At 32.4% G+C, this 18,704-nt stretch overlaps 1 protein-coding gene across 6 annotated transcripts in view; it reads right to left on the reverse strand.

Moving 5' to 3' along the window:
- The window catches only part of LOC143080593 (polycystin-1-like protein 2), a 113,111-nt gene extending 103,910 nt beyond the window's left edge, over positions 1-9,201 (reverse strand). For 2 of the 6 annotated variants that reach the window (XM_076256504.1, XM_076256507.1), the window contains exon 1: positions 9,073-9,200. The gene's annotated coding sequence lies outside the window, so the exon portion shown is untranslated. Of the gene's footprint in view, positions 1-7,670; positions 7,750-9,072 lie in introns of those variants that run through there. The other 4 variants (XM_076256509.1, XM_076256508.1, XM_076256506.1 and 1 more) reach the window with 3 other exon arrangements.
- Positions 9,202-18,704: the final 9,503 nt, after the last annotated feature.

The raw sequence follows: 18,704 nt of genomic DNA on the forward strand, positions 1-18,704 counted from the left end.
GGTACGGATAGGGCTGTTTGAATGTACACAACAGCAAGCAACTGGAATATATGAGGGTAAGGATGGGGCTGTTTGAATGTACACAACAGCAAGCAACTTGAATATACGACGGTACGGATGGAGCTGTTTGAATGTACACAACAACAAGCAACTGGAATATACGAGGGTACGGATGGAGCTGTTTGAATGTACGTGGGTAAGGAAGGGGCTGTTTGAATGTACACAACAGCAAGCAACTGGAATATACGAAGGTAAGGATTGGGATGTTTGATTGTACACAACAGCAAACAACTGGAATATACGAGGGTAAGGATGGGGCTGTTTGAATGTACACAACAGCAATTAACAGGCATATACGAAGGTACGGATTAGGATGTTTTAATGTACACAAAAGCAAGCAACTGGAATATACGAGGTTACGGATGGGGCTGTTTGAATGTACACAACAGCAGGCAACTGGAATAAACGAAGTTAAGGATGGGGCTGTTTGAACATACACAACAGCAAGCAACTGGAATGTACGAAATCTTGCTTCAATACTGCAGAAAATAGATTACCTGTCCTCTTAGATTACAAAAATATATACCCGATCCAAAACAAATCCTCCTGCCCCCCCCAAAAAAAAATATCAAATGGTCGTCCCCTTATAGAAAATTATAGCGAAATCCTATCGTCTCGTATTGTGTTTTCGACCGTCTGCCGTTTTCGACCTAATTCTACTTTCACTTCCCGTATGCTGCGCATGCCCGCATGACGTCATATTCGGCTGCTATACTTAGTAACAATAGCAAATGATACCACGTGTGGTGAAGATTTTTCAAATAAAGTTATTATATTAAGGTGGTACCCAACACTTTCACCAGAGACATATAATACAAGAGATTGGCAACTCGGCGAAATCCCGTAATATCACACGGCCACATTTAAACCTCGCGAGATCTCTTTGGGTAATAGAGTTATTATCAAAGTATTAAAAGTACTCGAGGTAATGGTGAATGTTTAAGCATAAATTAACTGTTTCAGTGTTAAATTTAACATAATTAACTAAATAATTTGAGTTCATACATTCATAATTATTTATTTCAATGTCCTTTTAATTTTTATTTGTATTATTTGTATTATTGAAAAAGAGACATAATTTGATATTGAATGAAAAAAAATCAATATTTAATAATTAACACTTAATAAATTGTATCAGAGTTCATTTTATTTGATACTTTCACAATGGGTTTCTATTAAATATACACCTGTCTCGGAGACATAATTTCACAGTGTAACATGTATATTAGGCTTGAATTATTCGATGGTCAGGTAAATCACAACCTGTTAAAACTGAAGAGTTTTATTTGACACCTGGTACACAAGAAGTTGTTACACCACAGGTGTCCACACTATTTCCGAAAATACTATTTACAAAATTTATAAAATTAATTAATGTGTAGAAAAAAATAATTAATTTGTTTGTTTATCGTTAATCATGATCGACTTCATCTTATATTCATAATTTGTATAGATCATTAAAAATTGAATACTTATTGTGTTCATTATTAATTGGGCTTGTATTAAGTTTTTTTCTATGATTGTCGGTAAATTGTTTTCTAAGTGTGTTTTTTTCAAAATTTATATGAGCTTGCATTGAGTTTTTTTTTTATGATTGTCGGTTTATTTATGGTTTCTCCTTTTCACGGATTGTGTATTTAGGACTTACATTTAATGATCATTTAATAGAAAATGGCAATATAAGTCTCACTTTTGACCTCGAATAGAAAGAGATTAAACCATATTTTAAGTGTAAGGAACTGATAAATATAAGATAAAGACTCAGAGCAGCAGGTATTGCTGCCTTTTCATGTAACAATTTTTGTAAGAAGAAACATTTTACTATGTTATACTTCTGTCAGCTCGGTAAGTTGACTTCAAAGCATACACCAGTTTTAATGTCACATTGGTATCTAAATGTTTCGAAATGTACACGTTTCCCTTCTTTCTTTCTTTTTAACTTTTGGACTAGTTAAAATCTCCTTTTAGTTTTGAAACGGACATGCACATGTGTAAATAGTTTTACAACTATTTGACTTGATTTGTAAGTCAAAACCTTTTTGTTTTACTTTATACAAACTGCACGAAAATGCGCCTACCTTTGTTGTTGATCAGGCTGGTTTAATTGATGGTTGCCTAACGTCCAGTGGAAAATATTTCATGGCATATTTTTAATATATTGATGTGCGAGTGTATGACATTTCTTTTCTGTACAGTATATGCAATATAATATTGAACTCTCCACAAGAAACTAAATGATACAGACATTAACAACTGTAGGTAACCATAAGGCTCTTAGCAATGAGTAAAATTCATACTGCACTGCGAACTATACAAGGTCTATTTACATGTATGAAAAAGGTTTAACAATTCAAACAAGAAAACTAACCGCCCGATTTATGTACAAAAAAATCCAAATATGATATACAGCAACAAACCACAAGTGAATTACAGGCTTCTTACTTTGGAAAGACACAAAGATAATAAAGGCATGATAATATATTTCACCATTATCACAAGCCGTACAATTTTATGTTTTTGTTTGTTATGTTTTTCCCCCCACAGTAAGCATCTATAAATCATATAGACCAATTAATTTGGTGTGGCTTTTGGATTAACCAAATTACATCATTCTGTAAAAAAACACTGTCATACATCCCATTATTCTGAAATAAAAAGGACCAGTCAGACTGAGAATCAGAACAAGTATTTATGTATACAATATATCTAGACTATCACTACACATCATTCCATCCTTTTTCAATAATTAAACCAAGATATAAGAGAACAAAACTCATTCCAGGTATAAATAATATTTTTATTATCAAACATTCACTTATAATGTTACTGTCAATGATAACTGAGAGCTTCGTGCTAATTGCCCTGCAACTGATCTGGTACAGTTCAACTGTATGCAAATTTCGGTATCTGTACAGCTAAGGATATATGTACATGTATCATTGATGCTCACTTGTAATAAATTGCATAAAGTCTGAAAGGGAGAATGGGAGAAAGGCAAGGTTCTTCATGTTCATTGTGTGTCTCATTCACTGCAAATATCTCAATTACAAATGTATTGTGTAATCAGTTGCTCTGTGCCTTCCAGTGGTGCAAGAAAAAAATCAGCATGGCAATCAAATTCAAGCGTACATATTTTTTCATTCTCAAATGGCTGTTCTATTGCTGCATAAGTGTGGTCTGAATGTTCATCTAACAAGAGTTCTCCTTTGACTTCTGATGATGTAATAGAAATTTCCTCAGAACGTACAAACTCGACCAGAGATGTGTCATAATTGGATGATCCTTTTCATCTTCAGTGTGGATTGAAACTGCAACAGATATCTCCTCCATAATGGTACCAACAGCTGTCCATGGTCGAGGATTACCTTTCTTTTTGACTCCATTTGTTAACTTACTACATCTTTTCCTCTTTTGGCATTCTAAATTAAAAAAAAATTATTTTAGAGTTGAAAAGAAATTTGAATTTGTAGAGCCTATTATACAACATCTATTTGTCTTACTTTTAAACTTTACTTCCTACATGTATGTCATACAACATTCTGCAGGTTTTTATTATGCTAAATCTATTTTAACTTTCATTTTGTCATGTATGGACCTTTCAAGCTTGCTATTAGGAACAAATATTTGATATATTTGTCAATTGTTAAACATCGTACAGTGAACATACAATGTAAGTTGCTGACATCAACTTTACTTAGTCTCTGCTTCTATCTCATGAGGGTCTGGAAGCAGGAGCGGATCAACCCAGGATAAAGGGGGGTTTCAACCACATGTCCCCATTCAAATTCATTGATCATCCAAAAAAAGGGGCTGGATCCACCAATGGGAAGGTGCTTACAAAAGGTTAACGGACAGAAAGTCACAGGACAAAAGTCACAAATAATCTGTTGACAATTGTTTGTATATATAAGAGAAATATCTTTAAATATTTACTTTTTAATACATATATTCATATTAAAGTTTAATAAATGTGTCATTATATTTGAAAAATGAAGATTTATTTAATTTTAATCATGCAAAAGAAAGATTTCTTGGCACCATGAAGTCATTTAAGTGCCAAACCAGTTTGACATTTTGTTTTTTCAACAATTATTTGATCATTTTTTAATTGTTTTTGATAATTTTTGTTTACAAAGTTGGTTTATATACAACTGTTCAAGAATAGAAATAAGCGTTTTTTTGTTCAAAGAAATAATCAGAAACCAGGTGCTCCGCAGGGCGCAGCTTTATACGACCGCAGAGGTCGAACCCTGAGCAGTTGGGGCAAGTATGGACAAAACATTCAAGCGTGATACAGCTCTGAATTTGGATTGTGATCAAATTTTTGACATTACATGGTTTTTTTTTACACAAAACAAATGTCAAGATTTTACAAATCAATTAAAGATTTCTTCTTCAAACTTTTTAAATCTAAAATTAAATAGTTGACACAGCATAGGTTTCTGACACAGAATGAATGTGGTCTAATGAACTTAAAAGGTTTTTTTTGCCTTTGAGCAATTCACTATGCTGTTGAATATTAATCCTCTCAAAAAAATGTTTGAAGAAATTTTCTTTTTATTTATGAAATCTGAAATGAGAAAAATTTAAACCCCCCTTTTTTTTCACATCCCCGTTTCCCTTTTTCCAAAACTGATATCAATTCAAATTTCTAATGGAGTTTGCAACAATAACTACTCTTTTACATACATCATAAAATATTAAAATGTAAAAAAAAAGTGCTTGTTATCACTGAATGGTGAAGATTGGTTGGTAGTAAAAGTGAATATACATTGTTTATTGTATAAAACAATAAAAAAACTTCATCAGCAACATTTTATATTGGCGAATTTCCAATGAAGTTATTTACATAAAGTTATTGGCAAATAAAAATAGAAAATGACATCATAGTCATGTCTGACAAATGTCCAACATACATTATCTAAAAACATTTTAGATAAGATAAGGAAAAAAAGCTTCATCAGCAACATTTTATATTGGCAAATTTCCAATGAAGTTATTTACATAAAGTTATTGGCAAATAAAAATAGAAAATGACATCATAGTCATGTCTGGCAAATTTCCAACATATATTATCAACTACTATTCTATACAAAGAAAGATAACTCCAATTGAAAATTAATTGATATTGCACAATATTGTGCAATTAGATATTTCTTGCTATTGTGCAATACTGTGCAATTGAAAATTTCTTGCTATTGCACAATACTTGATATGGAATCCTGATTTGGACCAACTTGAAAACTGGGCCCATAATCAAAAATCAAAGTACATATTTAGATAAAGCATATCAAATAAGCCCAAGAATTTAATTTTTGTTAAAATCAAACTTAGTTTAATTTTGGACCCTTTGGACCTTAATGTAGACCAATTTGAAAACTGGACCAAAAATTAAGAATCTACATACACAGTTAGATTTGGCATATCAAAGAACCCATTTATTCAATTTTTGATGAAATCAAACAAAGTTTAATTTTGGACCCCTATTTGGACCAACTTGAAAACTAGGCCAATAATTAAAAATCTAAGTACATTTTTAAATTCAGCATATCCAAGAACCCCAAGGATTCAATTTTTGTTAAAATCAAACTAAGTTTAATTTTGGACCCTTTGGACCTTAATGTAGACCAATTTGAAAACGGGACCAAAAATTAAGAATCTACATACATAGTTAGATTCGGCATATCAAAGAACCCCAATTATTCAATTTTTGATGAAATCACACAAAGTTCAATTTTGGACCCTTTGGGCCCCTTATTCCTAAACTGTTAGGACCAAAACTCCCAAAATCAAACCTAACCTTCCTTTTGTGGTCATAAACCTTGTGTTTAAATTTCATAGATTTCTATTTACTTATACTAAAGTTATGGTGCAAAAACCAAAAATAATGCTTATTTGGGCCCCTTTTTGGCCCCTAATTCATAAACTGTTGTGACCTCAACTCCAAAAATCAATCCCAACCTTCCTTTTGTGGTCATAAACCTTGTGTTAAAATTTCATTGATTTCTATTTACTTATACTAAAGTTATTGTGCGAAAACCAAGAATAATGCTTATTTGGACCCTTTTTTGGCCCTTAATTCCTAAACTGTTGGAACCAAAACTCCCAAAATCAATCCCAACCTTCCTTTTGTGGTCATAAACCTTGTGTCAAAATTTCATAGATTTCTATTCACTTAAACTAAAGTTATAGTGCGAAAACCAAGAAAATGCTTATTTGGGCCCTTTTTGGCCCCTAATTCCTAAAATGTTGGGACCAAAACTCCCAAAATCAATACCAACCTTCCTTTTGTGGTCATAAACCTTGTGTTAAAATTTCATAGATTTCCATTCACTTTTACTAAAGTTAGAGTGCGAAAACTAAAAGTATTCGGACGACGACGACGACGACGCCGACGCCAACGTGATAGCAATATACGACGAAAAATTTTTCAAATTTTGCGGTCGTATAAAAATGAATTGTGACTTTTGCCCTGTGACTTTCTGACCCTGTCCTACATTCATACAATAGGAGTATTGGAATAACTGCATAAATTGAAATCAGAAAAGTAAAGACAAGAGGAAACATTTTATCAAAATATCAAGACTTGAGAATGATGGGGTGCTAAAATAAATAAAGAATAGAGAATAATGGGCAAAATTTATAAAGAAAAGAAGAATATATTGGGAATGTGTACATGTCCATGGTATACCCATATATGCCCCGCTGATCTTATTTTAACAAGATAACATTTGGAATTTATACAGGCTCATTAAATTGCATATTTATTCGATAATTTCTAAGTTTTATGAAAAAAAGGTAATTCTCGCATAGCTGGATTTGGGTATCAATGTGAAAAAAATAAATCACCTTTGATGGTATTTTATGAAAACACTATTTGATCAAAATATACGAATATAGTATCATTTTAACGGGATAACAATCGGGAGTAGAATAACACTTTAAAATTGTATATAAAATCGTAAATTTTAAAGTTTTATGGGGAAAAAAATGGTGGGCCACACCGGTTCTACAGCAATAAAGAGGGGAAGCTGAATGGACCGAATTTAAATTGGTCTGCATTTGATTATTATCATCATCTCAGCACATTATAGTATAAACAAATTGGTAGAACTAGTTAAATGTATCTTTTGAATATACTTACATGCTTTAGCTGTGAAAGCAATCGACATAAACGAGAAAACAAATCTGTAAGCGTATCGTCTCTTTTAACAACAATGGCGGAATTTTCTCATCTCGATCCTCCTTCATCCCAGGTTACATCATAATCCCAAGCACTTCCGGTGGCCAAGTGATTTCATTGGCCGTTATATAGACTCTACTAGAGTTGCCAATCTCTTGTATTATATGTCTCTGCTTTCACTAAAATTAATTTGGCTCGTTTAATTTTCATAAAATTTTGTCAAAGTATTTACTTTGACCCTTTAACAAAAATATAAAAAATTAAAAAATTTTGAACCAACCGTTGTGTCAGAAAAAATACACTGGTTATATAGCAGTTTGACAAACACCAATTTTGATCATTGAGAAGCTTAATATTCTTTTTACAACACAACAAATTTTATTTACAGAAAAAACAGTGTCAGTGGAAATTACATACAAATACTCACCAACCTCACGTCACAATGGATTAACCAAAGTATTTGTATTCATGTATAGAAGACCATACAAGGCTTCCAAAATGCCTCATTCTGAAATGTGTACAACTTGTCAAAAAAAGACATCAAAATAATATTTTATATCTTATAGTTGTATATTTAACTATTTAATTCTTTAAGTCATAAGTTTGATCGCCTCTAACACTTTGATTATCGACTCCTATGAACGATGCACAGTTAGTGCGTGAATTTTTCTTGCTACCTGATTGGAAGATATTACGAGACGTGAATAATCAAAGTTTATTGATTAGTTAGGACAATCCAAACCTAGTAAATGTCCTTCAATCCCATAGAGTATCGGATTTGTCCTCTCTATATTAGCAATTAGATTTTGCCTGGTCATTAATCATGCATATTCGTGATATTGGTACACAGGTAACTTTTATCTATAAATAGTCGAATCTTCTGGAGTTTCGTAAACAACAACGTTAAACGATATATACTACTTCGTAACGTGTGACCTCACGTGTGTGGTAAAATTTGTTGATTGATGCACGTGGCTATTCTATAGTAAATGAATTAATCTACAAAGCGAGAGCACTTTCCATTTTCATCAGCTAAGAGTCAACTATAGCCCTTTTTGAAAGGCCATTGCTTGTATAAACTTTGGTATCAAATTTATAACCAATTCCGGATTTGTACGACATGTCGTTTCCGACTTTTGATCCGTTTTTTTCTAGATAGGTCGAAAAACAAGACGCTCGTTTTGTCAACAAAGGTGACATCGATCTAATGAACTCAAATGAAAAAATAAATTAAAGATCGAAATATATTTCCGATACAATTATTTTATTCACAAGTATACTAGCGACTCTCAAAATATTAGGTATGTCTATGTTCAAACATATAACTGGGAAATTCGGAAAAATATGTTAGTAGGTCGAAAATACAATACACGAGGATATACCGCGAGTTAAGTGAACAAAGTACCATCATTACCATGTGTTACGGGATATAATAATTATCGTTAATTTGGAATCCATATGAATCATAGAAAAATTCGTAAGACAAAATTTTGGGTGTACCTAGTCCAAATAATTATGACGTAATTATTTAAACTACAGTGCACCGAGCCTATCCCGGAATTCCGATAAAGGTCCTACTTCCCCCCTTCCCCTTTCCTCACAGTAAGGAAGGAAAGGGTAGGGTGGTTATAGAATGAAAAAATATACATAGCAGAAGCATTATGTCAATGATGCAATGGATGTTTCATTGTTTGAGCCTGAGGATCTATAAAAAAAGACGTAAGTGAATTTAAAATTACCGTAGCTAAAATACGACTTTTGTGAAACGCTAGCCTGAAAAAAATTGCTGTCTGTGCATTTTAACAAATGTCATAAAAAAGATGTCTTACCGACTTTTATTGAATACGGTCCAAATTTTCCTTCAGTGTCGTCAAAGCACTGTACAACCCATTTTTTATGACGTCACATATAAATATGGGAGAACGCCTTGTGACGTCTTTATGATATTTGTATCTGTAAACGGAATTATCTCCTTCAAAGGAGCACTTCTTTTCAGAATCGATTAAAAGCTCAAGTTAAGACTCAGATTATGTTTATAGGACTATATTAAGGTAACACGATACCGAATGACATTACGTCACGAGTTATCGTTCCTGACGTTATCGAATAACGTTCACACATACAAGCCAATGCAGCAATTTCTGCAATCACAAACTGATTAAATATTTAAAAAAAATATTTTTGGTAACTTTGTGACATTTTTAACGGTAACTTTTTCTAGATGCAGAGTTCCGAGAGTTTTGATGCAATACGCAATGGTTATTTGATATCGATTGCTTTATCGTTTTCCGGCAATTCTTCTGCTCATTGCTAACCTTTAAAAATGTATTACTTTACTTTCAAATATTCTGTTTCTTTAATATTTAAGAATCTGCACGATTTATCTATATATATGTTCTTATGCATAATAGACTGAGTTTTATCACATTATTTTATACACGTGATTTTATATTATTGGTTTATTTTGGCAATAAATACCTATTCATGATGCGAGCCGTATCCCCATGAATTTTTGTTTTGAAAGTAGAAATCTAATCTATAGAAACTTAGGATGATGTGTGTAAAAAAACCGGGGAATTGTACAACTATTAATTCGTGTTAAAATGGCCATCAAAAACATCGTCTCTGAAATTCTTTAGTCTGTACAGAGTAAATCCGATATAGTTTAAGAAGCATTTTAAAATTAAAGTGATAGCTTTGTAATCCTATAGACCATGTTTACACGGAACAGACAGCAACATCGGAATGAGGCCTGAGAAATTTAACGTAGGCTGAGAAATACATGGGAACTTGATTCGGCAAAAAAAAAGGGTCCCGTTACAGTCTGATTAAAGCCAGCCTTAGGTATCCACTTGCATCTTTAAACGCAAGTTGATAGTCGGGACTGGCTCTAGTCAAACTGGTTCCGTAACATTTTTTTTCTCTCGAAATTTACAAGCAAACGACTGACTAATTATTATTCAGACGGCAGAAAGAGACTGACAAATATAGCTAAATCTTGAAATCATTTATATGTTAAATTCGTGTTAATTTACGCTTGCATGGGTATTCGGTTGTAGTGTGGGTTTTTTTGTGTGTGTGATTTGAGATGGAAATACTGTAAATGTACAAGTTCGGAGACAAAACGACTGAAAGAGAATTAACATAGTTGCCTTTTTAGGCCCTGAGGGGCATATATATTGATCACATACTAGGCGTCGGGAAAAGCCCGAGGAGTTTAGTTTCACAGTCTTAAAAGAAGTTTTAAGAATAAGTATACAACTTTCAAGTACAGGGCCGTAACTACCTATGAGGCAGGGGAGGCCCTTGAATTTTCCACACCAAAATTTTTTTTGAAGTAATAAAATGAAATATTGACAATATGTACACGAAGAACTTGAATTTATATTATAAACAAGTTTTCAGTTTTAACAGTGTTTTCATGATACGTGGTACATCTGTCATTTTCCGGATTTTTGATCGACAGTGAACCGTTTCAGTTTTATATTTTTTTGTGTGGCCGTCCATCTGTTATTCAGTATTTTCTATGTCATGTAAACAGTATGTCGTACGATAACACATATGAAACTTTGCTTTCGTCAATTTTGAATAAAACTTAACTACTCACATTTATTTAGAGGCTCGATTAAGCAGAGGAAGTTCCCTTTGTATTGTGAATCTTTTATGATATCGGAAATTCGTTACCGGCTGAATCAGCTGTTGGATCATTTTTTTTAACGTGTCTATAGTTAGACAGTACATACGAGAACATTGATATGGTCAATGCCTTAGACAGAAGTTAAAACACTCCCATTCGTTGTGGCAGGGACTCTCTATATACTAGTATAGAAAGTCCCTGATTGTAGCTTTATATATACATGTCTGTTCAGCATTCAACAATATTGAAATTCGATATACAAACAAATAAGTTAGGATCCTTCTTAAAAAAAGTCATTAGAACTGAGGGCAGGGGACTCTTAACAACTTGTTTGTTGTTAAAAAAAAATGTGATGCTGTTGTTATTGTGTATGTTTAATATACATGTTTATTGTGTTTATTGTGTTAATATATGTTGGTCACACTGTAAATATACCTGACGCCTGACGCGTCCGGACGCGTTCAAAATTTGTACACTGAATGTTCAATATTTTAACGTCATATGTTCGTGCTTAGAGACGTGTTCAAAGTTTTAACGTTTGTGTTAACAATATTAACATGTCTGTTCAGACACAGTGAACACTGGTGTTCAAATTCTGATCTAAAAAAGAAGACAGTTGTTTGTCCGATTTTCTATCCTTCTAATTGGCAAATTTACAAAGAAATTCATTAAAAATATATGAATGTATACGCAGGATAATGATTTTGTGAATTTTTTACTAATAATTTAATACTTGTGAAATATTAAACTTCCAAGCTGGCATATATATATAGTTTATGAACTTATTTGATTATTATTACTAGTTTTACTTATAAGTGACATAATTGTGGATACCAATGAGGCCTGTTATGAAGATATCGTAATAAAAATATGTCGATGTTTATCTTATTTCATGATCCGTTCAGTTTATTAACATTACATGTTCAATCAGTGTTCAAATCGTTCGAAATTTTAAACACCTCGCGTTAAAAAAAGTAAACCAGGGTACCAAATACCGGAAACAGATATCGGCTGGTGATTTAGGCGGTTAAACGAAGAATGGATACACATAAGGAAGAGAGCTTGAGAAGGGACTTCTATCCCACATGAACAGGAAAGAAGTGAGTAACAAGTTAGGATAATTTCTATAGGTAGTTCGATGGCTTCCTTGTTCTTTTCTCATGTCATATATATATATTTGTCAAATATTCATAACTGTTATATCCAAATTTTCAATATTCAACATAAGACGTATTAAAGAACAGGATTTAGATTAAAAGTAAATAACTTTCATCTTTGTTCTGATGATTTCCTAAACTGATGAATAACCAGTCTGTGATCGTCTGTCTGTTATACGGAATAAATGATGATTTTTTACATCCACGTATATTAGCTGAACACTAAGTGTTAAGAACTCTAACATCAAGTGTTCAAAAATGAAACACAAAGGCATTAAAAACTGAACACCACACATTCAATTGATGAACACTAAGTGTTAAGAACTCTAACATCAAGTGTTCAAAAATGAAACACAAAGGCATTAAAAACTGAACACCACACATTCAATTGATACACACTAAGTGTTAAGAACTCTAACATCAAATGTTCAAACGTGAAACACAAAGGCATTAAAAACTGAACACCACACATTCAGATAATGAACACTAAACCTGTGTAAACATTTGGAACACCATTTTTGACTTAGAAAATGCATTCGGTTTTTATTTTATTTGCAGGAATCGTTAGATTGAAATGTTTGAATTAGGAACCGGTAGCCAATAATCCCACAAAGGTCATTTCTGCATGCTATAAAATGTTGGAAAAAAAGAAAGATGTCAAAAGGTATAACAATATATATATATATTAGCTTATGTAAGTGTATCATTTCTATATCTGTATACCTTAGGTCAAGAAATCGACTTTTGTAATTTATAATGTCAAAACTTGCATTTCACTGCCATAGAATATCAATTTGTACTCTAGTATACATCGAAATTAAAGCATAACAACCATTGCATAATTTGATGCTTTATGAAAGGAGTAGGTTCAGTAAGACCCCTTTTTGGCCCCAAAATTAAGCAGTTTTGCAAAATTGTGAAAATGTAATCTTTTAGCTATTTTTTGGAAAGTAGAATGCTTCTGCTACATAAATATGTGCTGTTTTTGACAATGCAGTGCACATATATCGTGTACTAGCATCATAAAGTCATGCTAAATTACTGAAATCTTCACAATTATAGCATTTTAGTTAAATTTTAGACGGTTTCCGTCTTAAATGAAAGTGGCCGCATTCGTGTTCATTCATAATATTGAAATGTAAGTTGTATTTGATGATAATACATAACATATTTAAAGGTTGAGGATGAACACGGATGCGGCCACTTTCATTTTTGACGAAAACCATCTGAAAAGTGACGTTTTTAGCTCACCTGGCCCAAAGGGCCAAGTGAGCTTTTCTCAGCACTTGGCGTCCGGCGTCCGTCGTCCGTCGTCTGTCGTCCGTCGTCTGTCGTCCGTCGTCCGTCGTCGTCTGGCGTCGTTAACTTTTACAAAAATCTTCTCCTCTGAAACTACTGGGCCAAATTTAACCAAACTTGGCCACAATCATCATTGGGGTATCTAGTTTAAAAAATGTGTCTGGTGACCCGGTCAACCAACCAAGATGGCCGCCATGACTAAAAATAGAACATAGGGGTAAAATGCAGTTTTTGGCTGATAACTCAAAAACCAAAGCATTTAGAGCAAATCTGACATGGGGTAAAATTGTTCATCAGGTCAAGATCTATCTGCCCTGAAATTTTCAGATGAATCGGACAACCCGTTGTTGGGTTGCTGCCCCTGAATTGGTAATTTTAAGGAAATTTTACTGTTTTGGGTTATTATCTTGAATATTATTATAGATAGAGATAAACTGTAAACAGCAATAATGTTCAGCAAAGTAAGATTTACAAATAAGTCAACCTGACCCAAATGGTCAGTTGACCCCTTTAGGAGTTATTGCCCTTTATAGTCAATTTTTAACCATTTTTCGTAAATCTTAGTTATCTTTTAGAAAAATCTTCTCCTCTGAAACTACTGGGCCAAATTAAACCAAACTTGGCCACAATCATCATTGGGGTATCTAGTTTAAAAAATGTGTCCGGTGACCCGGCCAACTAACCAAGATGGCCACCACGGCTAAAAATAGAACATAGGGGTAAAATGCAGTTTTTGGCTTATAACTCAAAAACTAAAGCATTTAGAGCAAATCTGACATGGGGGTAAAATTGTTTATAGGGTCAAGATCTATCTGCCCTGAAATTTTCAGATGAATCGGACAACCTGATGTTGGGTTGCTGCCCCTGAATTGGTAATTTTAAGGAAATTTTGCTGTTCTTGGTTATTATCTTGAACATTATTATAGATAGAGATAAACTGTAAACAGCAATAATGTTAAGCAAAGTAAGATTAACAAATAAGTCAACATGACCGAAATGGTCAGTTGACCCCTTTAGGAGTTATTGCCCTTTATAGTCAATTTTTAACCATTTTTCGTAAATCTCAGTAATCTTTTACAAAAATCTTCTCCTCTGAAACTACTGGGCTAGTTTAAAAAATGTGTTCGATGACCCTGTCTGCCAACCAAGATGGCAGACATGACTAATAATAGTACATAGGGTAAAATGCAGTTTTTGGCTAAAATCTCAGAAACTAAAGCATTTAAAGCAAATCTGACAGGATTAATTTGTTTGATAGGTCAAAGTCTATCTGCCCTGAAATTTTCAGACCAATCAGGCAACCCATTGTTTGGTTGCCGCCCCGGAATTGGTAATTTTCAGAGAATTTTAGAGTTTTGGTTATTATCTTGAATTTTATTATAGATGTGGATATAGCCAAAATTTTCAATTGACCCTCTAAGGGAGTTACTGCCCTTCATAGTCAATTTTAACAATTGATTTGTATTTTTTGTAAACTTTTACCAAATGCTTCTTCTCTGAAACTGCAGTAGTCCCGAAAAAGGTCCTGCCCCCCCTCACTAATGAACATAAACTTAAAACAAACATTTATTCATAATGATAGCGTTCCTTTGTTTCATAATTTTGGTTTCTTTTCAACAGATTCCAAAGTTTGAATGTCAAGTTTGAATTCCAATAATAATTTATACAGACTTCATCCCCTTTTACAGGTAATGTGTGCCTCATATTATTGTTTAAAACTATCGAAAAACAGACACTTTGAGAGCTAAATTAATCAAGAACACCAGATCTTAGAATTGATTTATATTGTTTAAAATATAAATTAACTATTAAAAGATGTTTTTTTCATTAAAAAAATATAGTTCTTCATTTAATATATATATATATTAGAAGTTTAGGATTTTTTTTTTTAATGTGATCGTGTCCCTTGTTCTCATTTCCTAGAACAATGTAGAATAAACCTACTTTAAAGTATTGGTTTTGAATTAATATTTAAGAAATTTATAAAACTAAAAGTAAAAATATTACTTGTTACAAGAATAAAGACCATGTTTTCAGTGTCATGAGTTTCAGTCATCATATTTGTTGGACTTTGTTGTTTAAAAGTTTTTTGTGGTAATAAGATATAGCAAACAGGAAGTCATCGTCAGAATACTTCCTTTTTTGGTGGGAATCTTGAAGGTACAGTAGCTATGAAATAGAAGAGTTTGCTCAAGTTTAAGACTATAATTGGGACACACAAACTGCTTATAATATAGATGAATAGAATCAATATAGTTATAAGAAAAATCTGATTAGCCTGCTAGCATTCTAAATTTAGAATGTAAATAAGCCCAAAATAAAAATGACCATGAAAGGGAAGAAAACATTATTTTGCTGTTAATATTTATTTAACTGTGTTTTCATACACCTAATTTATCTAATTTGCAAACACTTTTACTCTCAATGTTTTGCATGCATGTTCTCAACAATGATCAATGATGATGTCAAGAAAACATTCTTGTTAAAGAGAAGGATGAAGCTAGAAACAAGTTTTCAATGGAAATATTAAATTCATTAAAATTTTTTAAACCATATGTGTTTTGTTTGTTGGAATGAGTACTGATATACTTTATTTGTAGTTCTATAGAATAAAAATTGAAACATTTGTTATTGATTAAATCAGGAACATTTTTGTCGAGCCTTCGACTTTAGTCGAAAAAGCGAGACTAAGCGATCCTACATTCCTTCGTCGGCGGCGTCAACAAATATTCACTCTGTGGTTAAAGTTTTTGAAAATTTAATAACTTTCTTAAACTATACTGGATTTCTACCAAACTTGGACAGAAGCTTGTTTATGATATAAGATACTATCCACAAGTAAATTTTGTAAAAATAAAATTCTATTTTTTTCTGTTTTTTACTTATAAATGGACTTAGTTTTTCTGCGGGGAAACATTACATTTACTCTGTGGTTAAAAACGGGGAAACATTACATTTACTCTGTGGTTAAAGTTTTTAAAATTTGAATATCTTTCTTAAACTATACTGGATTTCTACCAAACTTGAAAAGAAGCTTGTTTATGATCATAAGATAGTATCCAGAAGTAAAGTTTGCAAAAATAAAATTCCATTTTTTCTGTTTTTTACTTATAAATGGACTTAGTTTTTCTACGGAGAAACTACATTCACTCTGTGGTTAAAGTTTTTAAAATTTTAATAGCTTTCTTTAACTATTCTGGGTTTGTATTTGACTATGTAAAAATAGGATCTATTAGTGATAGATCAATGAAATTATGTACAAAATGGATTGCTATCAGTTCATATCAGTTTCATGACTAAGATATGAGGCCCTGCCCCTTTGGTCATGGTCATGGTCCAGTGACTTTGTAAGAAGTAGCAATTTTTATGACCCAGCAACAAAGTTGTCCGGGCCATATATATTTACCTTGTGCGCCATTCCATCATTCCGCAACAAACCTTTCATACATACTTTTTATCGTAACACCTTCAAATAATGGGCTGATATTTGGTATATGAGTTAACCATGATGAGTTACAGATCAAATTATGATTTGTTCTACTTCGCTATTTTTTTTTGCAGAAATTAAGGCCTTTCATGGACTTTGATAAATTGTTTAAAATTACAGTTACTGTAAATTCAGAAATTATTGTGTGCATTAATTATTGCGATTTTGTCATTTTACACTTGAATGCGATTTTAATTTTTACAATTTTGAGAAAAGTCATGCTTAATTCAGTTAAAATATTACAAAATGCGAGTTTGAATTAATGCGTTTACAACTCAGTCGCATTATTCGCAATAATAAAAACCTCGCAATAATTTCTGAATTTACAGTATACAGACTTTATTTTCTAAATGCCTCCAGATATTGGGCTAAATTTTGGTATGTGAGTTAATCATGATGAGTTACAGATCAAATTTTAGCTTTTATTTCACTCTCCTGATGTTTGTCGTAATTACAGGCTTTTGACTTCGATAAATTTTTGAAGATCTTATACAGCCTTTTTTGTAAACGCCTGTAGATATTAGGCTATTTTTTGGTATAATCAGTTACAGCACAAGTTTAAGTTCCAGTCTGCTAATTTTTGCCTAAATTAAGGGTTAAAGACTTTAAAAATTGTTGAAAATCAGTCATACAGACTTTTTTCTTATCACTTTCAGATATTGGGCTGATTTTATGCCCCACCTATGACAGTAGAGGGGCATTATGTTTTCTGGTCTGTCCGTCCGTCTGTTCGTCCGTCCGCTCATTCTGCTTCAGGTTAAAGTTTTTGGTCAAGGTAGTTTTTGATGAAGCTGAAGTTCAATCAACTTGAAACTTAGTTCACTTGTTGCTTATGATATGATCTTTCTAATTTTAGAATCAAATTAGACTTTTGACCCCAATTTTACAGTCCACTGAACATGGAAAAGGAAAGTAGGAATTTCAGGTTAAAGTTTTTGGTCAAGGTAGTTTTTGATGAAGTTGAAGTTTAAGTAACTTGAAACTTAGTACACATGTTCCCTTTGGTATGATCTTTCTAATTTTAATGCCATATTGGATTTTTACCCATTTTCACGGTCCATTGAACATGGAAAATGATAGTGCGAGTGGGGCATCCATGTACTTTGGACACATTCTTGTTATTAGGTAACTTAACCATCGTGTGTAACAAATCAAGTTTAAATTTTTTTAAGCTTTACTTATTTTTGCTGAAATTACAGGCTTTGGAATTTATAAATTGTTGAAAATTACAGTTATACCTACTTTTTTTCTTAACTCCTTTAGATATTGGGGTGATTTTTGGTATGTTACTTAACGTGATGAGTAACAGATCAAGTTAAAGTTTTGTTCCACTCTGCCAAGTTTTGATGAAAATTAAGAGTTAAAGACTTTGAAAATTGTTGAAAATCACAGTTATATAGATTATATTTCTACACGCCTTAAGATTTGACCAGATTTTTGATATGCGAGACCACCATCATGTTTGAGTCCACAAATGATGTTGAAATTGCAGATTTTTCAACTTTTTAAGACAGGGCCATTCATGAAGTTCAGACATATCTAGTCAATTGTTAAGTTTTCTACATAAGTCAGTTTGATAAGAACTACATGCGATAGATCAATGATATTTTGTATGAAGATGCAATACTATTATAACATATCAATTTGATGACTATTTTGTGGCCTTGTGCCCAACAACATGGTCCAGTGACTTTGAATTAATTAGTATTTTTTAAATTATTCAATGGTAAGTTTTCTTCATAACTTCAATTGAAATTATAATATTTACAAGCACAAAACTGTTTTTAACACGGATTTGTATTGACTGATTTCAAAAGTCAAAGTTCAAACTTCTATTCACATACATATAAATGAAGTAAACATGTATTGTTATATAACTTA

The sequence above is a fragment of the Mytilus galloprovincialis genome, chromosome 6 (assembly GCF_965363235.1).
Source record: "Mytilus galloprovincialis chromosome 6, xbMytGall1.hap1.1, whole genome shotgun sequence".
NCBI classification, from domain to species: Eukaryota; Metazoa; Mollusca; class Bivalvia; order Mytilida; family Mytilidae; genus Mytilus; species Mytilus galloprovincialis.